Below are 21725 nucleotides of genomic sequence, written 5' to 3' on the forward strand. Positions count from 1 at the left end.
CTGACTCTTCATCAGAGAGTGCTTTCCCATTTCAAGGAAGGAACGGTAGGTTTTAAAAAGAAATCTAGAGTATTCTAATGCGCTCCTCAAACAGATGAAAACTTGCAAGAGGGCAGTGTGCAGAGTGAGACCCCAGCGAGAAGCATGGCCTTTGGCTGTCAGGGTGTCCAGCTTTACACTGTCTGTGCACTGATCAGATAATGCTTGGTGCACTGTTTTCAATCCTTGACAGCTCACTGTAGGAGGCCTTCACCACCTATAGCATGTCCAAAGGAAACCAACCAGAGTATAAGGGGCCTGGAAACAATGGTAAACGCAGACTGGAGCAAGTTCAAGGGACAGGCCCCGGTCTTCAGATGTACAAGGTAACACAGAATTGTCATGTAAAAGAGAAGTTTATTTCTTTCAGTATGGATTCCCCAACGTGTGAAAGTTACTGGAGACAAGACGTCAATTAGGGGAAGACAAATTTCAGAACAGAATACATTAACAAGTGAAACGGTGAGCTGCTGCAACATCAGTGGCCAGATATTTCAAAAGGGATTCTTGCCCTTAGTGAGAAGCTGCAATAGATATTCTTTGAAATGTTCTGACCGTAAGACTGACTGGCTATAAGCCAGTCCCTTCATCACTGGCAGACACAAAGTTTCTCATTCTTGGTGACAGGCTAAAATTCTTCTGCTAAAGAACATAAACTTGACTTCGTAGACCTTGGGAGTTACCACTGAGAAAGCCTTGACTTTGGGACTCTAAGCCCATCCCATGCCCAACTGGTGCTCTTCTACGTCTTCTGTACTTACTACTGCACTGTGATTGCTACACTTCTCAGATCAAAGCTTGATGCAAGCTCCATCCCCCAAAGCTGCCTCTCTTGGCACCAAGCCAGAAATCTACTGCTGCCATTTGTGTTTTCATTTAGTAAATAAAGATCAGAAATGGCTGCTGCTTTAATAGATTGAAATAGATTATTTGGTCTGCAAATAAATATCTTGGGGGAATTAGAGAAGATTTGGAGAACAACAGTCAATCTCAATATAATTAAAAATAAGCTCTCACCTGCTACTAATTTCCTTCTTGTTTCTTGGCTAACAGAAATCTTTGTTTGAACAAAGAGGTAAAAGGCACAGTTAGAAGCTGTTTACATAGTGCAAATGAGAGTGCTAATTGTAGGGAGCCTGCATGTTAATGAGAAAGAGGTTATTTATCAGTGTGAAATTCTGAGTGCAATAAATTGCAGGTGATATTTCAGGAAACATTCATTTTCTAATGATTTCTTTTCACCTCCAACAGTGGTCCCAAATCAAAGTGCAGTATGTTGTAATGAAATAAGAACTGGTCTGAAAGACAAGAAATCTGGTTATGGTCTCTCTTGAATGAGGTGCTTTCCCTCTCTGAGTTCCGGGCTCAGTATCTGTGAAATTAGACATCTCTAAGTTTCCTTTCAGCTTTGACCATCATAGTATAAGCCCGAGGAGTATACCTACTGCTCCTACAGAGAAATAAGTTTCTATTTCTTGGGATAACCTTTGTTGTTCTGAAACCAACTTACAAAAGTACATTCTTGGAAAAGGCCTGGCTTCCTAGCTCCTAGGTTTTCCCCTACCCTGGCTGCTATGGTTCTGCCCAGCTCTTTTTGAGGAACTCACCGAAGATCCCTGGAAGAAAGCCTTCTGGCAGCACCACAATATCACATGCCTCCAGCTGTCCTCAGACCCACTCAGTAGCTCTGAAGATGCTCCAGGACCCCGACCTCCCTGTGACTCATTTTTTCAGCTCTTGAGCACCCACTGTGTGCGAGGCACAATGCTAAATACTAGGAACACAGAATTGTGCAAGGCAAACATAGGCCATGCTTGCATGGAACTGACTATCTAACGGGGAACTCAGATGTCAAACAAATAATTATCCTAAATAACGACGTGGTAAGTGCTAAATGGCAAAAATATGTCGTGTCATGATGGGGGTCCTCACTTACCCTGGATGGTCAAGAAAGGCCATCCTGAGTGACATTTTCATTAAGGGCTAAAGTAGAAGTAAGCTGGTCATGGGAGGAGGAGATTACAAGCTGAGGAAACAATACACAACATTGCTGGGGTAAGGAGTCCAGCACATCCAAAGACTGGAAGGAAGGTCGAAGTGCCAGAAGACTTTGAATAAACAGAGAATGGGCAAACAAAGACCAGAGAGGTAGGCAGGGCCAACTCATGTAGGACTCTGGAGGACTGATTAGGATTTTTGGACTCTGCCTCAAGGCAATTGGAAGCCATTAATCCATTTTAAATGGAGAAGAGATGTGACCAGACAGAAGGGTGGTATCAACCTCCCTCAATTGTTGTGTCTAAAGTTAGGTTTCTAAGGGACTTGTCAGAACCCCTGTATCTCTCTTCCATTCCCTCCCAGGGCCACATATATATACCATGCCCCAAGGGAAAAGGGTATCCCAGGGTACCAAAGCAACCAAATATTCCAAGTATCCAAGAAACATGAATCCACAAATAATGCTTTGGTAACCATTCTCACTATGGGAAGAGATTTCAGCAGAGACCTTAGGTAGCCCTCCACCCACCCTCCCTCCAGCTCTCCTCCCTCAGGTGTACCAGGTAGTTGGGATAGGTAAACAGGAGGGACCCAACTCCAAAGGGAAACAGCAGGACAGGAAGTGATAAGCAGGGAACCCCAAAGGCCACAGCACAAAGTAAAGTGGAAACACAGGAAAGGGTGTAGAAAGAAAAGACACCTGCAGGCTCTGGCCACAGACAAATGGAGTTGTCAACTCCCGCTCCCAGAAGCCTCTGCATAAACTGTCGTCAAGCACTTGTGGGCACAAATGCCTGTCAGGTGAGAGGCAGTAGCCAGAGATGGGTCATAGGAAGCCAGCTCCCTGAGCACATGGGGGATGCTAGAGGCTGAGGCTGAAGGAGACAGATTAATAGCCTTCACAGTGTTTCTTAAAGCATTATCCACAGACCATATGTTTCTGAATCAAAAGGATATGGTGACAAAAGTAGATCCCCCAGCCTCAGAAGCAGCCCTCGTAAGTAGTATAGAGGTGGAGAGCAGGATCCAGGTCCTGAAGTCAGACTAATGGTTTCAAATCCTGACGCCACACACTTACTAGCTACGTGAACTCAGGCAAACTGCCTCATCTATTTTAGCCTGAGTTTCCTGGCATGTAAACTGAACATCATATTATAATAGTACCTACTTTATAGGGTTGTTGTGAAGAGGAAGTGAGATAACCCATGCAAAGTACTTAGAATGGGGCCTTCCTGGGACACAGTAAGACACTGATAATTGTTAACTATTAGTATAACTAAGTCAAAATCAGTAAAAGTGGGCCCAGGAACCTGTATTTTTTATTTATTTATTTATTTATTTATTTTAGTTATCTAGGATAAAAAGTGGTGAAGAAAGGAATGAAACTCCCACCAGTTCTTACCATCTATATGCTAGCCTCTGAGCTAAGCCTTTTATGTGTATTATCTCATTTAGTCCCATGACATGGCACTAATAATCCTCTACCTTTCAGATGAGGAAACAGAGGGCTAGAGTGGTTAACTACCTCGCCCAAAGCCAGATGCTGAAGTTCCAGATACTCTTTCGGGACAGCATATTCTACCAAATTGGAGACAGGGCAGTCACAGGGGACCAGAGCAGGCTGCCACTGCTGAGCTCAGAGCGGTTGTGAGAAGACTGCAGCCTCTGCCCAGTTGGATGGGTTGGGGAGGGGAGAGGGTAGATTTGGGGAAGCGCTGAAGCTGGCCCCCAGAAGCCACGGTGCTTCGGCCCCAGTGATTAAGGGAGCCAAGGAGAAGCGCTCAGCCTGAGCGCTGTTGGGAGTTGGCTCAGCCCGGCCCATCACCCACTGCCAGGCGCTCTCCTTGCTCCTCTACTGCCCCCACTGCCTCATGCCTTTCCAGCAGTTTGCATGCCTTTCTCAAGGCACGGGGTGTGCAGCCCCCACCAAGCCTGACCACCTGACTGAAGACCGGCAGGCTCCTCAAAGCCAAGTGTGATGCCTGGAATATGGAGGCAGGAATGAATGAATGAATCCTCCGGGGCAGTGAAGACCCCCCCAGATCAAAAGAGTTTGATCCTTCCAGCGGCCAAAAAGATAAGACTGGCAGTCAGGAGTCTTGAATTTCAGTCCCGTCTCTGCCATTTTCTTGCTGTGCGCCCCCAGCACATTGTTTAACATCTCAATATCTGCTTCATTGTCTATAAAATGACTGCTATAATCATTCAAATGAGAAAATGGATCTGAAAGATGCTTGTAAGTGATAAACTAGTGTGCCAGGATGACATTTACCCCCTGTGTATAGAAGCATGATAGTGCCCTATCAGATTGGAGCAAAATGTGTTACACACTGAAGAGTCGTTGCCTTCCTGGCAGGACTGGCCCTCCTTTCTTTGTGTCCCACACACTCTCCACGAATGCATGAACGAACAAATGATCCCTCCCCAAAGAGGACCTTTTCATCCCCAAAATTCTAGAGGTAAAATTTCAAAACAATTGCAATTTTCTCTAGATACACAGATGCCAGGCACAGGAGCACTAGTCGCAATAGATACCCAGGTGGGGACCTAGCCACTGACAAGTGCATGGCATGTTCCTCATGAATCCCTCCAAAAATCCTGTGGGGCAGGAGCTGCCTTGGTCTGACACACTCTTCTCTGCTCCTACCTGCCTCCCTGTGCCACCCACCCCACTCCCCAGCTCTTCTGCTTCCTCAGTTCACCTTTCAGATCCGATCTGAGCTCAAAGGTCAGTTCTTCCAGAAAGCCTTTATGATGGAGGATCTGAAGGAGTAGGATGCCCAGGTTCTTCCTATGACAGCTCAGCTGCCTATCAACTCATTACAAAGGTACTGGTCTCCAGTGGAGAAAGAAAGATACTGCAATGTAACACTTACACCCAGGGCCATGTTTACCAGAGGAGGGAAGGTGAGATTGCTGTTGGACTCATTAGAATTGATTACTAGCAAACCATCAGGTTAACAGGAATAACAGCAAAGAAAGGAGAGTCTCCAGGCAGGGTTAAAATCAGCCCTTCTGTAAGACAAGGAACTGAACTGACAGAGCAGTTTTCTGTGGCAACACACAGGGACATTTTTGGTGGGGGGAGGGCATAGAAGTTGGCCAGCTCACTGTGAAGCCAGAAGAGAAGTGTTCTGTTGTGGTCCATACCACAAATGGTCTCCCCCCACCATCCCCAGGAGTCACAGTGAAGGCTCTCAAAGAAATACCTTCCTGCATATCTGGCCTGTAAGGGAAATTATGGTCAAGAAAACAGCTGAGTTGGAAACAAAATTATTCCAAAGAGGCAGGGACTCAAAACCAATGTTGGTAGCCTAAAAAGTGGTGAAGAAAGGAATGAAACTCCCACCAATTCTTACCATGATGGGAATGTCCCAGTTTTCTAAAAAAGGCAACAATCTATATTCCTCATATCAAATTCAATGAGTCTCAGGCACCAGGAGATAGGAAGAATCTTGTTACCATCCCCTCTAACACACACACACATACACACACACACACACACACACACACACACACACACACACACACACACACACAAAACTCCTCCCCCACAAAACAAGAAGTGCTTCCTATACCGAAACTGATGCATCAAACTCCTGGGCCCTACCTCCAAAAATAAGAACCCTGTCAAGACTCAAACACTCAGTCTCAGCAGCTTATAGCGGAAGGGGCTCTGAGGCCATCCAGGCTTGGATCGGAATCACTTTCCAGTCATGCATTGAAAAGCAAATTACCTAACCTTTCTGAGCCTCAGTTACTTTATCTGTGAAGTGGAAAAAGAGTATCTTTCACACAGGGTTGTTATGACCTTCAAAAGATATGACTAATGTAAAGCACTTGGCATAATGCCTCTGAAACAGTTGTGCCTCAAAGATGTTCTGAGTTCTTCCTCTATTCCTGTAGGTTTACTTGAGAACAAAGAAGTCAGAAGAAATCTGGAGAATGTCTCCATTAGGTAAAGGAAACTAAAAAATGTGGGGAGCCATTTCTTCTCCTAATTGAAGGTTGTGAGGATTAAGAATACCTTCTTTGACCCATCAAAAGCGGGTTAGGGTCTCTCCCAGGTGCCCCTACAGCACCTTCTTACCAACCCAATCACAGAACTTAGGCCACTAGTTGATATATTATGATCACCTACTTACTTGTCTCCAACACCTACTAGATTATAAAGTTTAGAATCTTCTTCATGGATGTTTATCCAGTCCTTTGTGTCAGGGCTGAACATTTTTTTAAATTATTGACATCAAAAATTTTTAATTAATAAATATTTATTATTATTTAAGAGAAATATGTAATGTAAGAATATCTTACAGTTAAAATCTGGATCAAAACCTGAAATAACATCTATAATAAGACTGGAGAATGGAAGCCAGGAATAAAAGATGAGTTAAGGAGTGAAGTTCCTTGACTCCAGGAAGAAAAAGTCAAAAGATATTGTTTACTCCCTTCTCTAAAACTTAGACAAAACAAGTTAGAAAATGCTTTTTGTTACAAAAGCAATGTAGAATTTAAAATAAATACATACTTCCCGAAACAATGGAGAAGCTAAGAAGAAAGAAACAATATACCATAAATAGAAAAGGACCCCCTAAAAGGTAAGAAAAAGTAGAAAAAGGAAAGTTAATGAAACAAGATGATAAAAAAAATATATAAAATATATCTGTTTTAACAAGAATATGTAAAGGAGTTACAATGCCCTATTCAAAAATCCTCAGATTGGGGCAAATAACAAAACCTAACTATTTGTTGCTTACCAAATACACCTTAATACAAATCAGCACAAAAATATAAAGAAAAGGTGAAGGAATATTATGTAAATGCTAAAAAAATCATAAAGCATCACTACAATAGTACTATCACATAACATTGAATACCAGGCAAGTGCAAAAGAAACCATCATTTTATATTGGTGAAGGGTTCAATTTACAGTGAAAATATAATTGTCTTGAACATTTATATGTCAAATAACACTGCATTAGCAAATGTAAAGCAAAAATTGTTAGAAATACAATGAGAAAGATGACAGAAATATGATTATATTCAGAAATGCTAATACATCTGTCTTTGACAGACAAAATAAATGAAAATATAGGATATAAAGGTGCTGATTAATCTATTTATTAAAACTGACAATATACGATTTTATAAAAGTGAACAATATTGCACAAACAGAAAATACACTTTCTTTTCCAAGACCTATAGTCTATTTACAATAATTTATCACATATTAGGATATAGAGGAACTTTCAAAGTTCCAAAGCCAAAGTTTCACAAGCTGTATCTCTGAATATGATTTCATAAAATTTTAAATTAATGATGAAAGTTTAAAGAAAATCCCAGCCCCTTAGAAATTTAAAAATCACTCTACTAAACAATTGTTAAAGAGGAAATAGAAATCATAAATGTAGATAATTTTTAAATGAAGATGAGAAAACTATATATAAAAATTTATATGAAATACCCAAACAGTTCTCAGTGAAAGGAGTCCATAGTCTTAAATATTTCAGTGTGTAACATGATGGGGAAAAATGAACTAATCTGTTAATTAAAATCTAGAAAAAGAAAAATAGTATAACAGTATAAAAATAGTAAACTTTTTATATTTGAAAAATAAAAGGAATGAATAAACATAAAAGAGCATAAAAAAAGGTAAAATGATAAAAAAACCCCTAAATACCCAGTACTCAGAATTGGTAAATAAACCCAAGAGCTGGTCTTTGAACACAGCAATAATGTAAACAAGCTTCAACATGTAACTTAGAAAGCAAGGGAGGATTCTGGGGAGATGAAGATGACAATGGTAGGATCATTTTTGGATATACCCAAATCTCTACATAAAAACAGAGAAACTAGACAGCAAAACCAAAATCCATAGACAACATTTACAACAAAACTAGGTGACAGGTGACTTCATCATATGAAGTTAAAATTTGGTCTTCTGTTTTTCTCATGGTGGTAGGTTGAATAATGGTCCCCAAAGATATCCATGTCCTAATCTCTGGAACCTGTGAATGTTACCTTACACGGCTAAAGGGACTTTGTGATTAAGTTAAGGATATTAAAATAGGGAGATTATGAGGAAGGCAGAGAAAAAGACACAGAAAAAGAGGGCAGTGTGACAAGCGAAGCAAGATGCTATACTGCTGGCTCTGAAGGGGCCATGAGCCAAGGAATGCTGGCTGCCACTAGAAAGTAGGAAAAGCCAAGGAAATGGGCTACCCCCTAAAGCCTCGATTTCAGCCCAGTGTAGCTGATTTTCAGACTTATGACCTCTAGAACTGTAAGAAAATAAAAGTGTGTTGTATTAAGCCACCAAGTTTGTGGTAACTTGTTACAGCAGCAGTAGGAAGCCAATAGACTTACAAAATCATCTTTGATAATAAAGCAAGTCAGGAGCAATACAGGCGTACCTCAGAGATAATGTGATTTTGGTTCCAGACCACCACAATAAAGTGAATGTAGCAGTAAATCGAATCACACAAATCTTCTGGTGCATATAAAAGTTATGTTCACACTATACGGTAGTCTCAAGTGTACAATAGCATTGCGTCTGAAAAAACAATGTACATACCTAATTTTAAAATACTTCATTGCTAAAAAATGCTAACCATCATCTGAGCTTTCAGTGAGTCATAGTAGTAACACCAAAGCTAACTGATCACAGATACTACAATAAATATCATAATAATGAAAAACTTTGAAATATCGTGCCCCCTCAAATTTCATATATTGAAACCTAATACCTAATGTGTTGGTGTTAGGAGATGGGGCCTTTGAGAGGTAATTAAGTCCATGAGGGCAGAGCCTCCATGAATGGGATTAGTGCCTTTATAAAAGAGACCCGAGAGAGCTGCCTTGCCCCTTCTGCCATGTGAAGTTATAGTGAAAAGACAGCTGTCTATGAACAAGGAAGTGAATTCTCACCAGATACCAAATCTGCTGGCATTTTGATCTTGGACTTCACAACTTCCAGAACTGTGAGAAATAAATTTCTGTTTATAAGCTACCTGGTCTATGGTATTTTGTTATAGCAGCCTGAAAGAACTATGACAACCATAGTTGAAATATCATTTGAAATATTCAAATATCATTTCAACATTAATCAACATAAAGAAACTATTAATGAAATATTTGCATTCTTTTTTTTCTAACTCTTTGAAATCCAGTTTGAATTTTTCAATAACAGCACGTCTCAGTTGGGACTAGCCACACATCAAGTCCTCAACTGCCACCTGTGGCTAGAGGTTATATCATATTGGACAGCACAGTTCTAACCTGTAGCTTACTTGTATACTCTTGAAAACTCTAGAAGTCAAATGCATCAAGATTTTTAAACAAAAAGATGAACTGGCTTCTTTAAAGCGGCATATTGAAAGTCTGGTTCACAGGAAAATGTGGGCCCTCTCACCAGGGCAAAAAATGTCCCCTGCTAGGTGGTGGGCTTTCAGGCCATGCCACCATGGTCTCTCCGAATCTGGGAGACCATGCTGATGTGTGGAGCTGTGTGACTGCAGTAGTCCTGACTTTAGGGATGATAAGACAGGCTGCCCGGAACAAAAAGCAACTCCTAATTAGAGTGCCTTGGCTTAAAACCTCCACACTACTCACTTCTCTAGGGTAAGAGATTGCAAGAGGCTGTCACAAAGCAACTCTTACCCAACTCTAATATATTAAGCCATCCTCAGCTAATAAGGCATTTGTTTAAATTTCCTCATCAGATCATGCATTCAGTTTTACAGAACAGAATATCATTGTATGACAATGTAGAGTTTGCAAGTATTTTTCTGTTGTTATCTTATTATATTTATCTAATATAATTATATATCATTGCACTGAGGAAAGGAAAAAGAAATCTGTAAGTTTTGATAGGATCACCAGATCACTTTATATCACCTAATTCTAATTAAATGACAGAAACATAAACCATCATTAATATAAAACTTTTTCTCATATATTTATTGAGGTTTCCATATTAGAGGGAAGAAAATATTTCTTAGCTCATTAGCACGTGTTAACATAGTCATTAATAGATTCTTTTTTTTACAGACTTGGTAACCAAAGAGAAGGTTAAAAATAGGTGAAATCTCATTTTAAGTAGTAATATTAAGGTTAAGATTCTCCTTCACAGAAAGTGGGCATTATTCACAGTATTTTTGCTCTCATCAAGACTGTAGTTCTAAAGTATTTACTCTGTGGAGCAGGTAAAAATGGAAATCTTTGCCTGCATGCTACATTAGTGAGCTAAAACACCCATTTTCTCTCTGTCACCATTTCTCCATCACCTATTATTGAAGTGCTTAGACATTTTGACAAGGGTGTTATTTCACTCTGAAACCTTACAAAAGGGAGGAACAATATTTCAAAAAATATGATGAAAACATCCAAGGCCACTAAGCTCCTCATTTCCTTTTTTTTTAATGGTCAATTAACTTTTTTTTTTTTGCACTGAATTTTTTTCCTTTTGGTAGTTTGCTGTGCACACAAAAAAATTTCAATGAGAAGAAATTCAAAGTCTCTCTCCCCCAAAATAAAATCTTTAAAAATCATATACTTCCCCAGAGGCTTGATTTAAGTAAAACAGAATGGAATGTTCAAAATTCAGTGTAACAGCATCAATCATATAAGTCCTCTTTAATAAAAATTCTGTATGACAAATGTAGCACCTGCATTTTAGAAAGTCTAGCTGGTACAGGATAGTCACCATCTCTTGAAACAGTTATCACCACTTTCATAAATTGTCTCACTAATATCTGCACCTTTCCTTTGGGGCTCAGTATATCTGGCTGCATTTGCACTACACAAACAACACAAATAATTCTTAATAGATGCCTTTTGAAAGGTCCTGTTGACTAAGGTCTGAGCAAGGAAGTCCTGAGGGATTGCCTAATGAGAGTAGCCCATGAGAACAGATAGATATGGAGGGTTTAGGACTAGCAATCTGCACGAAAACCATGCCAGAAATGGGAATGCTTTTTGTTAAATGGGAAGCAAAGCAGATAGGCCATGCACCCCCAAAGTTAAATTTGAGTGGGTTGCCAAATTAGTGTAAATAGAAAGACAAAGAAATGAGCAGGTATCAAAACAGAGCAAAATGAGATAAGATCAAGAATCAGGTGAGTTAATAATAGCCCGTATGGGAACTAACCTGGTGAGCATTGTGTCCTTCAGGTAGGACCTATCACTGGGTCGGATAAGAGCATGTTTTTAGAGCAGCATTTTCCAAACTTTAATGTGTGTAGATTTCCATGGGAAACTTGTTAAAATGATCTGAGGCCAGGTAGAGACTCTGTATTTCCAACAAACTCCCAAGTGATGTTGATGCTGCTGGTCTAAGGGCCGAATTCTGAGTAGCAAGTAGCAAGGACAGAATCTTGTCATACGTCAATAATGACTGCAGCAGTAACATTTTCCACCTTTGTTTTACAAAATCCTATTTCTTAGAAGCGATTTTTTCTAAAAAAAACTTTTTTGTTGTTGTTTTTTGCTGTACGCCGGCCTCTCACTGTTGTGGCTTCTCCCGTTGCGGAGCACAGGCTCCGGACGTGCAGGCTCAGCGGCCATGGCTCACGGGCCCAGCCACTCCACGGCATGTGGGATCTTCCCGGACCGGGGCACGAACTCGTGTCCCCTGTATCGGCAGGCGGACTCTCAACCACTGCGCCACCAGGGAAGCCCTAAAAAAAACTTTTTAATCAATGCTCTTTAGGAATCATACTTGGGTAAAGAATGGGACAAGACTGGATTTGGACAAGGGCCAGGATCTGCCAGGCAAGAAATACTCTGTGTCCTCAAGGAAATCAGGATCTATAGAAAAAGTAGAAGGACCTCTTTGAACTCCTTATTTAGAGAGTGATCTAGGGTGCACGTAGTGACATAAAAATGCATGAACCTTGAAAACAACATAAAGAGATTCAGCTCTTTAAGGTGACTTGGCTCTGAGTTTCTGCTTAACAGCAACTCCAAGAAGAAAGTAAAACAAGAACAAAAAAATTCCAGGGGCTATCCTCACAACAAACCTGTGTAGTAGGTACGGCTGATAACTCCATTTTACAGATGAGGGACAGGGTTTCAGAGAGATTAAGTGATCTGCCACAGGTCATTCTCCTAGTAAGAAATAAACTAGCATCCCCAACCAAGGTTGGTTAGAATATTTCATAATAAAAAGATTTTTAAAAATTAAAAGACTAATTCTAAAGCCAAAATACAATTAAAAAGGATCATTTTCATATCTTCCCAAGTTACTTCATAAGGTGTTTAAGAAGCTCCAATGAAATGATTCAACATTTGAAAGGGCTTGGAAAATATCTGTAGCAAAACAAGAAAGAAAAACAGAAAGACAGAAAGAAGCTGGCAACAAAGGTACTCTGTAAACTACAGAGGATGAGTTTAGTTGTTGATGTGATTTATCATTATTAGGTCCCAAGATTGTGGAGCCAAGTCAAGGCTGCAAACATAAATCAATGCTTTGTCCAGCTTCAGGAGATAAAAGAACCTCTTTGAACTCTAAACTTCAACTTCTCTTGGCCTTGGTATCACCCTGTGGTAATTTATATAAATGAAGCCTAATTGCGAGGAAGATTATTTCTCTTTCCCCAAGGAAATACCAATGGCATTCTACCCCCCACACCATTCTCTCTCTCTCTCTCTCTCTCTTCCTCTCCCTCTCTCTCTCTCTCTCTCTCTCTTCCTCTCCCTCTCTCTTTCTCTCTCTGTCTCTGTCTCTCTGTCTCTGTCTCTGTCTCTCTCTCTCTGTCTCTCTCTCTCTCTCACACACACACACACAATTAGATATGACTTAACTTCTTATGAAAGCAACAAAAACTGAGATCCAGAGAATAGTGATAAGCCCAAGGTCAATAGGCGACAACAGAAGAGTCAACATTTTAGCCAACCATTTGACTCCATACTGCCTCTTCTCTGAAGAGGAACTGGGAGCAGGATGGACTACACCTTCCTTCTTGGAAATTCATTGTTTTTCATTCATTCATAATTCGACACATGTTTGTCAGAGCTAGACCCTGTGTGAGTGCCTGGTGAATAAGACATAGTCTACCCTCATAAGTGTTTCTTTGTGCTGGGTACTGCCTTTATTTTTGTAATTAAATTTGCATAGAGATGTGGATCCTGAAGAATGGATAAAATTTTGATAGGAAAGAAAAAGAGCAAAGGGACAAATTGCAGATGGTTTTTGCATGCCATTTTAGTGAGTTTAGAATTGATCTTGTAAGCAATGGAGAACTACTAAAAGTTACTGAGCATGGGAATGCAACAATGAATGTAGACTTTAGGAATGCTGCATTGAAGAGAGGGGAGGAGAGATAGGAGGGAGGGAAACCCATCAGGAAGGAGGTAAATATAGTGTCCAGATTTAGAGTCCCAGCATATAGGGCCTCACTGCTACAGAAAGTGGTAAAGAAGTAGGACCTGGATCTGGAAATCTTTGGTTGGGAGGCACATGGTTGGGAGGAGGACTCAAAGAAGGCCAGGATTTGTGTTTGTTTGGGGGGAAAGTAGCAATTCTACCAACAAGATAGATTTGAGGAAAAAGATAATGGGTTTGATGAAACAGATGACTCTGGTGGAGACTTCTGGAAATACTATAACTGGGTTGCTGTTCTAGTGTCGTTAATAATTGTCATCATTCATCTCATTCAGTGTTTAAGAGAGCACACATGCAGCTATCTCCTCAAAGTAGAATCAAGCTTCCCATTCATCCTTGGGAGCCCTCTATGACTATTTGGGCCATGATTTTTGATTTGTGGAAATCTCTGTTCTGAATTGGACTGATTTCCTAGAAACAACAATAAAACCGGAAGATAGTTCTAATTTCCTCACCCCAGCTTCATCTGTCCACATCCAAAGCTCCAAAGCCTACCTTAAACACTTTAACAAAGGCAATTCCAAGCCTCTCTAGTAAAGGATCTTGGGCCTTGGTTGATGGGCTTCCACAGCTTGAATTTTGCATCAGAATCCTTCCAGCATGGCTTAAGTTCCTCCCTCTTCACAAGACTTCAATGAAGACAGCTGATCCTGATCCACCCCTTCATGACTAATCAAACCTAATATTATTTTTGAGGGAAGGTCTGACCTGCTCCTTGTATTCATCTCTTCATCAGCATTCAACACATCTGAGCACTTTCTACGTATCAGGGTCTGTGCCAGAGACCAGGACTGACACAGAGAATCACGCATGATTCCTGCTTGAGTACCTTAGTTTCTAATATGGAAATAATGCAGTAAAATAACTACAAGAACAAGGAGAAAACACTCAGAGACAGATGAGGAAATTGTTAAGTGCTAAAAATTTTAAAAAGAAAGAGATTACTTTCATATGAGGAACAAGGAGGCTCATGAGAGGCTCTGTGGATAAAGTAGCACTTAGCTGGTCATGGAGATAAAAGCTTGTAGACGTGCAGATTTGGAGAGGAGCAAAAATGGTCAATCCTTTGAGCCAAAAGACAAGACTCAAGACTAGTTTGGCTGAGGGAGTTTGAGGGCAAGGTGAAGCCAATGAAAGGTGATCTATTTAGGGGATCTGCCCTACAGGGAGGAAGTAGTTTGTATTGATACTCGGTGTAGGCTCTGCACTAACCCATGAGCCTTTTTCCATCTATGGTCAGTCACATGAACCTGGATTCAGAAGAAAAATACATAAAGATTTTAATTTAGCCTCAGAAGGGGAAGTTTCTACCAAAAAGGTGGGGGGGGGGTGGTCGCTGAAAACGGTGAGGGAGGACAAGGGTAGGAAGTTTGCTCTTATCTCAAGAGTGGTACCATGGCAGGGGCCCTAAGGTTTTACTTACATAGCTACACCAAGCGAGTGTTTGGATGAAATATCATGTTTTAGAATGAAGTCTTCCTTAAATGTTAGACTATGTAGCAACACATAGGAAGAATGTCAGTGCACTCGATCAAACAGGGAAACAAGCAAATCTCCTTAAATAGTGAATGTCAGGAAATGGTCATTATCCCTCACTCTTGCCAGGCTGAGTAATGTGCCTGTAAGTTTTACCCAATAACATCCTCAATGAGAAAAAACACAGAACAATAAAATTAATGAAAGGTCTGGCAACCAAATTAAAGACTCACAGGGCAAAAAAGTCCCCCAAATAAATGTGTTGGAAAACCCACTTTGCTAATCATGCCAAGAACTAAGTCCCACTTGAACTACTGGGGCTTATGTGTGAACCCTCTTTAATGCCATTTTCAAGAGAGTGCACCTAGAAAATACAAGTTTCCCAGGGAGAATCACAATTGTGCAATGGCATTTTTGTTTGTTTAATAAAATGCCTTTTTGTATCTCCTTTATTTGCAGAAGGGGTTTCTTTTTGTTGAGATACTAGATCCTTTCTCAACCTCATGCAACACTGTAGGTACAAAGCGGGAAAGAAAACATTTATCTGGGTACAAAATTAAGAATAGAAAGCTAGTATCTTGAATAGGTAAGATTGATGGTGAATATTTTAAAACACAGCATAGCTTATTAAGAAATATGGATCAAGGATTCTTTTCAAAGTAAATCACTTTCAGAAAACTAAACATGGTTGCTATAAAAACAGAGCTGCATTTTCATTCAGCAAATAGACCATTTCTGACAAAGTGATCCTATCCGGAAAATACTGGTGATCCCCACTGGAATCAACACAGCTAAATGGAGGTGGTCCAAGTTATTCCTCCCCAGTAGCAGCAAGGCAAGTTGAGCCAGTAGGACTTCTCTTTGCCCTATTTCCCACTAATTCAACTTCTCTAATGAAGAAAGATGTCAAGGCAACAGGTATCTTATTTGGAGGAAGGCACTGAACAAGGGTATACAAGATCATACAAGCTTGTAAACATTGGCATCTGCCTTTCTGTAAGGACATGGGGACAGAAAATAAAGCGTTTTAATCACATGAACTGGCTAAAATGAAAGAGAGAAGAGAAACAGAATAAAGGTAATCAGCTCCCACAAAGGATCACTACATATATTTTTGTTTGAAAGTACTAGAAAAGTGTGATCATCAGCAACTAGTGTGAGTTCCATAAAAGTTCTGAAGCCATGTTTAAAATGCAGCACATGCATATCTATCACACTCACTCACACACACACACACACACACACACACACACACACACACGGCAATTTGGCATTTTGAATGCCTATGATATGTTCATCCTACCCTTTTCCCTAGTAAATGGGCCTATGTGATCAGCAAAACCATAGATATCAATTCGAAAATATAACTGGGTGAAGAAGGAGTCTCAAAAAAATAAAAAAGGATGTGTTGATTCCTTAAAACTTTTATTCATAGAATAAAAGTTACTTTCTGCACACACTTGTGACTCCAATGAATTGTACTAGCAGTGGCAAGTGGCCACTTTCTCTGCTCTCTGAGGCCAACCTGCAGCTGCCTTTACTCCCCTCTCTTCATTTTGAACAATTAGAAGAGCCATTGTATTTCAAGCTACTCAGATGAAAACCCTCCAACTCTGCAGAAACTATAAAACCAAGTCACATAAAGAAATTTGCTGGCTTGCCTGGCTCTAGGAAGTAGAGATCTACTAACCACTTCATCAACAAAGCATAGTACCATCCCTGCTGTCCTTTCCTTAACTGCACGCTGATGCCAGTCTCACTTTTGTGGTACTATGGGAAAGAAAGGGGAAATCATCAAGGGTTCCTGAGCATCCACTGAGACATTGCTGAGACCTTATCTTTACCTTACGCAGCATTTTCTCACCTCTGTAGCAAGTATCCTTTGGATTAAAAGTACTACATCTTCCTTGGTTTACGTTATTACTTTGAAAATTGTTTTGATATTGCAAACTCCAAAAGAGCAAAAGGCTAGGTGGTCTCAGGGGAAGACAAATTTGTCAAATGCTATGGCTAGGGTTTACTCCCTTAGCAGCCAGGAAAGAGTTAGAAGATGGCAACTGTACTTTGAGCAGAGTCCCCTCTGTGGAACACAGCTGGCATAAGTTCACCAAGAACAAGACACAGAAAATCTCACCTACTTTTTTGATACAGAAGAAGACCACAGATATAAAATATTATATCTCAACCAGTATTATATCTGACCAAGTGTCTCATAATATACTTATATATCGGAAGAAGAAATACAGATTGAATGATCATATAGTTGCCCAATGAGTCTTGTTTAGTGTACTAAGGTCAACCAGAAGAGATAGCTCCATTGGTGTAAAAGGTTGTTTAACTAGCTTCAACTCCTAACAGTTCTCTCAGTCCCTAAAAATGTGATACCAACCTGGAGGGATGTTTATAGAATCACTATGTATTGTCTTTCAAGGTTAGTATATTAGTTACACATTTTCTGTGCATGTGTATGGAAATATTTGAGTACCTGACCTGTCATTTTCCCCTGAGAATTTCTGCACTGTCTCCCACTGGCTTCTTCTAGGTCCCACCTACTAGAATCTGTGTTGCTCTTACATTTAGCATTTTTATTCTCCTCTACAATATTTAGTTAAAATCCCTCTTTGTAGGTAAGTCTCCCACCAAAAAAAGCACTATTTCTTCCATGTCTTTATAAGAGATACTTTGCAATATTAGTTTGAACCACTTTTGAAAATCAAAAGAAATGGTCAAATATCAGCAATTTCATACAGCTCTACATAGGAAACCAAATCCAAAGTCTTCTGCTGAAAATTCATTGCAATTCATCACAATCTGAGGGAGCGGGCACTGCAATTTATAGACATCTGTGAAGATGATATAGGCAAGCATTTGAAGAAGTAGATATTACCACTAATGTCAGCTCAGAAAAAACATTAATTGGACAAATTTCAATGAGCTTCAAGCACATTTTTCTCCTTCTCTTTACAACTCTATTCCTGAAGATGAAAATTTTCTCTCTCTGCTTGATACCATGAAGGTCACTACTTCCAGCAAACTTAAGAATTTACCATGCTGTACTGTAGTGTTGATGATTTTCACTGTCCTCAATTTTTAAGGCTTCCTATAAACAAGGGAAAACAAAGAAATACCCTCTTCCTTAGAATTCAACAGCTAGAAATTCCATTTAGAGCAAAATTGAAAACATATAAAAGGGAGTTTAATCGTTCCATTTTAAATTCTTAATAGAAACATTTAACACAAATATATCAAGTAAAATTATAAATGAAATTATGCATAAAATATTTTATATTTGTAAACAAAAGTAACTTTGTAATCTGGAAAGAGTATTTATTGAGTCCATTTTCTAAAATATAACTGCTTTTTTTCAAAGTAAAGTATTTTTGTAATTAAAAAATATATATTTATCTTATGTATAGATTCAAGGTGTTACAAATACTCCATCTCACAAACCTGAATTATAGTTCATAATAATCCTTCAATGAGTTCCCAAAAGATGGACCTGAATTATTATAGAATGTGCCTTGCCATTAAGTATTTCAAATATAATTTTCCCTCAAATTTTTAATAAAGAAAAAATTGTGACCAGATGGAATAAAATGTAAATGTCTAAAATGCTAACCTATTTATAATATATGACCAATTAAAAAAATGGGAAAGGGGAACTGAGAATATGTTGCCCAAAAAAAAATGACTAAAGGGAGATTTTGATAATTTTTACTAAATTTCTGAATTTGATAACTTTTGTTGTTTCTTAACATCAAAAAAATATGAAAGCATAATTTAATGAATCTGTAGAACACTTAGGAGTGAAGAGATGGGCGGAAGGTGAATGGATATCTATTTTATTCTTTTATATCTAAGAATCCATTACTTAAGCAGAACAGTTCATCGTGAAACAAAAAATGAATGTGAAAATAGTTGAAATAACTAGTGTTAAGCTACAATGATATATATTTTAGGCAGATGTTATTTCATCTTGCCTAGTTCTGTAAAATTCTCTCATAAAAGTCCCTGACTCTCACCAAAACAGTCAGGACATGATGGAAGAACTCTTTTTTTGAGTTTGTGACTCATATAGTTAAAACTTCACTTGAAGTATCAGAGTTTCAGTTTAAGTTCCTTTTATTTTTTCCTCTGAGGATGTAGATAGTTAGAAGTTATCCAGACATTTCAGGTAGAAGAAATAGATGTGGAATAAAATAATCAGCATTAGCTATGGGTAGAAATAGAAATTACCATGTAAATTATTTATCTGCCTGGTTGACTCCACATGTAACTAAACATGCCAATTCTAGGCAAGACAATGCTACATGATTCTGAGAATTAAAAAAAACAGGCATTTATCTATTTGTCTATTTTATTTTTGCCTCATTTCACAATGGAAACACAGAGAAATGCTTACAATAGCATTGAAAAATATAAAAATAAAACAACAGGACAAAATAAAATACAAATAAGAGCTATAGGCTAGGGAAAAACAAGCTCAGATAGGCAATCACGATGCCCTCCCACACTGTGAACTATAAAGTTCACTCTAATCTTCCGGAATGCCACGGCAAAAGGGAAGCATTATTTTTATTATTCATGATGCTAAAATGTAGCTATCTTTTTTTATCACTTACCTCTAAAATAAATATCTCTAAATGCGGTTGAGGAATGTGATGTAATGCCCTTAACCATGGTGCTAGCTACTTTCCAGTTCTTCCTCCACCCCAAATTCGCTCTCTGCCTTTCTCTCTGTTCTGTACTGCAGGACACTGTCCCTCCCAGGCTCCTTGCTGGTTGGCTTCAGGTTGGGTTTGGCTGGAGACTGGAGGTCAGGAGAAGAGAGAGGTTAGAGATTCCTTCCCTGCTCCTCTCTGCTTTGGCCATGTTTCTGTGAGAGGCTGCATTCCTTCAGGACCACAAGCTATGCTGCGTGGCACTTCTCACAACTCCAATAACCCTTCAGTCCAAATTGGTAACAGCCTCCCACTTTGCCAACCTCTAGCCACCTCAACATTTTTTGTTAGTTCTCTTAACTCTATCCACACTTGTCCTTGAAGACTTCCTTTGAAAGAATGGTGTGGCTTTCCTACCAGGACCCTGATTGATACAGATGAATTCCTACAGCAATGCCTCATTTCAAAAGCTTACTTCTCAAAAGAAAAGTCAGAGCATAACAATAGCCCTCAGCTACATCCCAATAAAAACACCTCTGTAAGAGGTGAGAAATATTGTTCAAGTATACAGAAACAGTCTAGAACAGTGCTATCCAATAGAACTTTCTGAAATGATGAAAATGCTTCATATATGTGTTGCCCAATATAGTCGCCATTAACTATATGTAGCTGTTGAGCTCCTGAAATGTGCGTAATGAGACTAAGAAACTGAATTTTTTATTTTATTTCAGTTAAATTAATTTATACTTACATAGCTACATGTGGCTAGTGGCTATACTACTGTACAGCACAAGTCTACATTAATCCAAGGACAAAACCTACAGACTATCCGAATTTATGTACAAAAATAAGTATAGTCCCTGCTGATAAAAGCCTATAGTCAAAGAGTGTTAAGAGAAGGCCAGTGATTACTATACTATAAGGAAAATTATGGGAAGTACAATAAAAAGGACACAAAGTCAAAAAGAGGAAAAATTCGTACCAAATCACAGGTATTAAGGAAATCTTCACGGAGGATTTTGAATTTAAGATGAGCCTGGACAATTGAATAGATTTTGTATTAGTTTTCTATTTTTGCTAACAAACTATCACATGCTTAGTGGCTTAAAAGCAACACAAATTTATTATCTTACAGTTTTGTAGGTTAGAAGACCAACATGGCTCTCCCTGGGCTAGAATCAAGGTGTGAGCAGGACTCCATTCCTTTCTGGAGGCCGTAGGGGAAAATCCACTTCCTCGCCTTTCCAGCTTCTAGAGACCACCCTCATGGCCCTCTTCATCCATCTGCAAAGCCAGCAATATAGTATCTCTTTTTATATTCCTTTGACCACAGCTAGAAAAGGTTCTCTGTGATTACATCAGCTTACCTGGCTTATCTAGGATTAATCTCTCCATCTCAAGATCTTTAACTTAATCACACCTGCAAAGTCCCTTTTGCCATGTAAGGTAACATAGTAACAGGTTCCAGAGATTAGGATGTGGATGTTGCTGGGGCCCCGTCTTCTGCCCACCAAAGATTGCCCATAGCAAGAGGTGAAAAGAAAAGGGTTCCAGGAGGAGGTACAGGCCAGGAGCAAGACAGACCAATAAGGATTGACAGGACAATCACTACAATCTGTTAACCAGCTCACCCAGGTAGCCTGTGTTCTCTATTTCATCTCTAAGACATATTGTAATATATGCTGACTACTCAGGGCTGATAGGCCTCTCTAGGACACCTGCCTACATGTACTTCCGCCAGATGAACTGTATGCTTAGGAAGAGCCAGCTGGGTTTTTTCTGCCACCTATTTAGGCCAGTTGCATTTGTCACTGTAATACATAATTTAATTAAATACTACACAAACCAATATGAATATGAAAAGAGAGTTGTTGTTTCCATGCAAATTAAATTGAATGCTTTGGAAAGACTCTTATTAAGGAACTAAAAACTTCTGCTAACAATTTTGGTGCTCAACGCTTTGGGAATCACATTCCTCTTACTGAGTATCTGATTTTAAATAGGGAATCTTTGTCACATTCTTCTTTCTCCACCTTGGGACATGGTCTGGAGTCCTTGCTTTCTGCCTTATAATGTTTAAGGTTCAGATTACGGGCTCTTTAGAGATTTGCCTTCCCTCTCACTTTCCATCATTCCCAAACCCAAGTTCCTCCTCTTGGTTACAGTTT

General features: G+C 39.4%; 2 long non-coding RNA genes across 3 annotated transcripts in view; both read right to left on the reverse strand.

Annotated features, from left to right (window-relative positions):
- The window catches only part of LOC109552347 (uncharacterized), a 400848-nt gene that overhangs the window by 191043 nt on the left and 188080 nt on the right, over positions 1 to 21725 (reverse strand). The gene's annotated exons all lie outside the window — the stretch shown is intronic.
- Positions 8552 to 20771, reverse strand: LOC141278894 (uncharacterized). Its single transcript, XR_012332295.1, has 3 exons — positions 20691 to 20771; positions 20540 to 20593; positions 8552 to 8590 (listed from the first exon to the last, which is right to left on the reverse strand). It is a non-coding gene; the product is annotated as an uncharacterized lncRNA (long non-coding RNA).

Source organism: Tursiops truncatus, chromosome 6 (genome assembly GCF_011762595.2).
Source record: "Tursiops truncatus isolate mTurTru1 chromosome 6, mTurTru1.mat.Y, whole genome shotgun sequence".
Classification (NCBI taxonomy): domain Eukaryota; kingdom Metazoa; phylum Chordata; class Mammalia; order Artiodactyla; family Delphinidae; genus Tursiops; species Tursiops truncatus.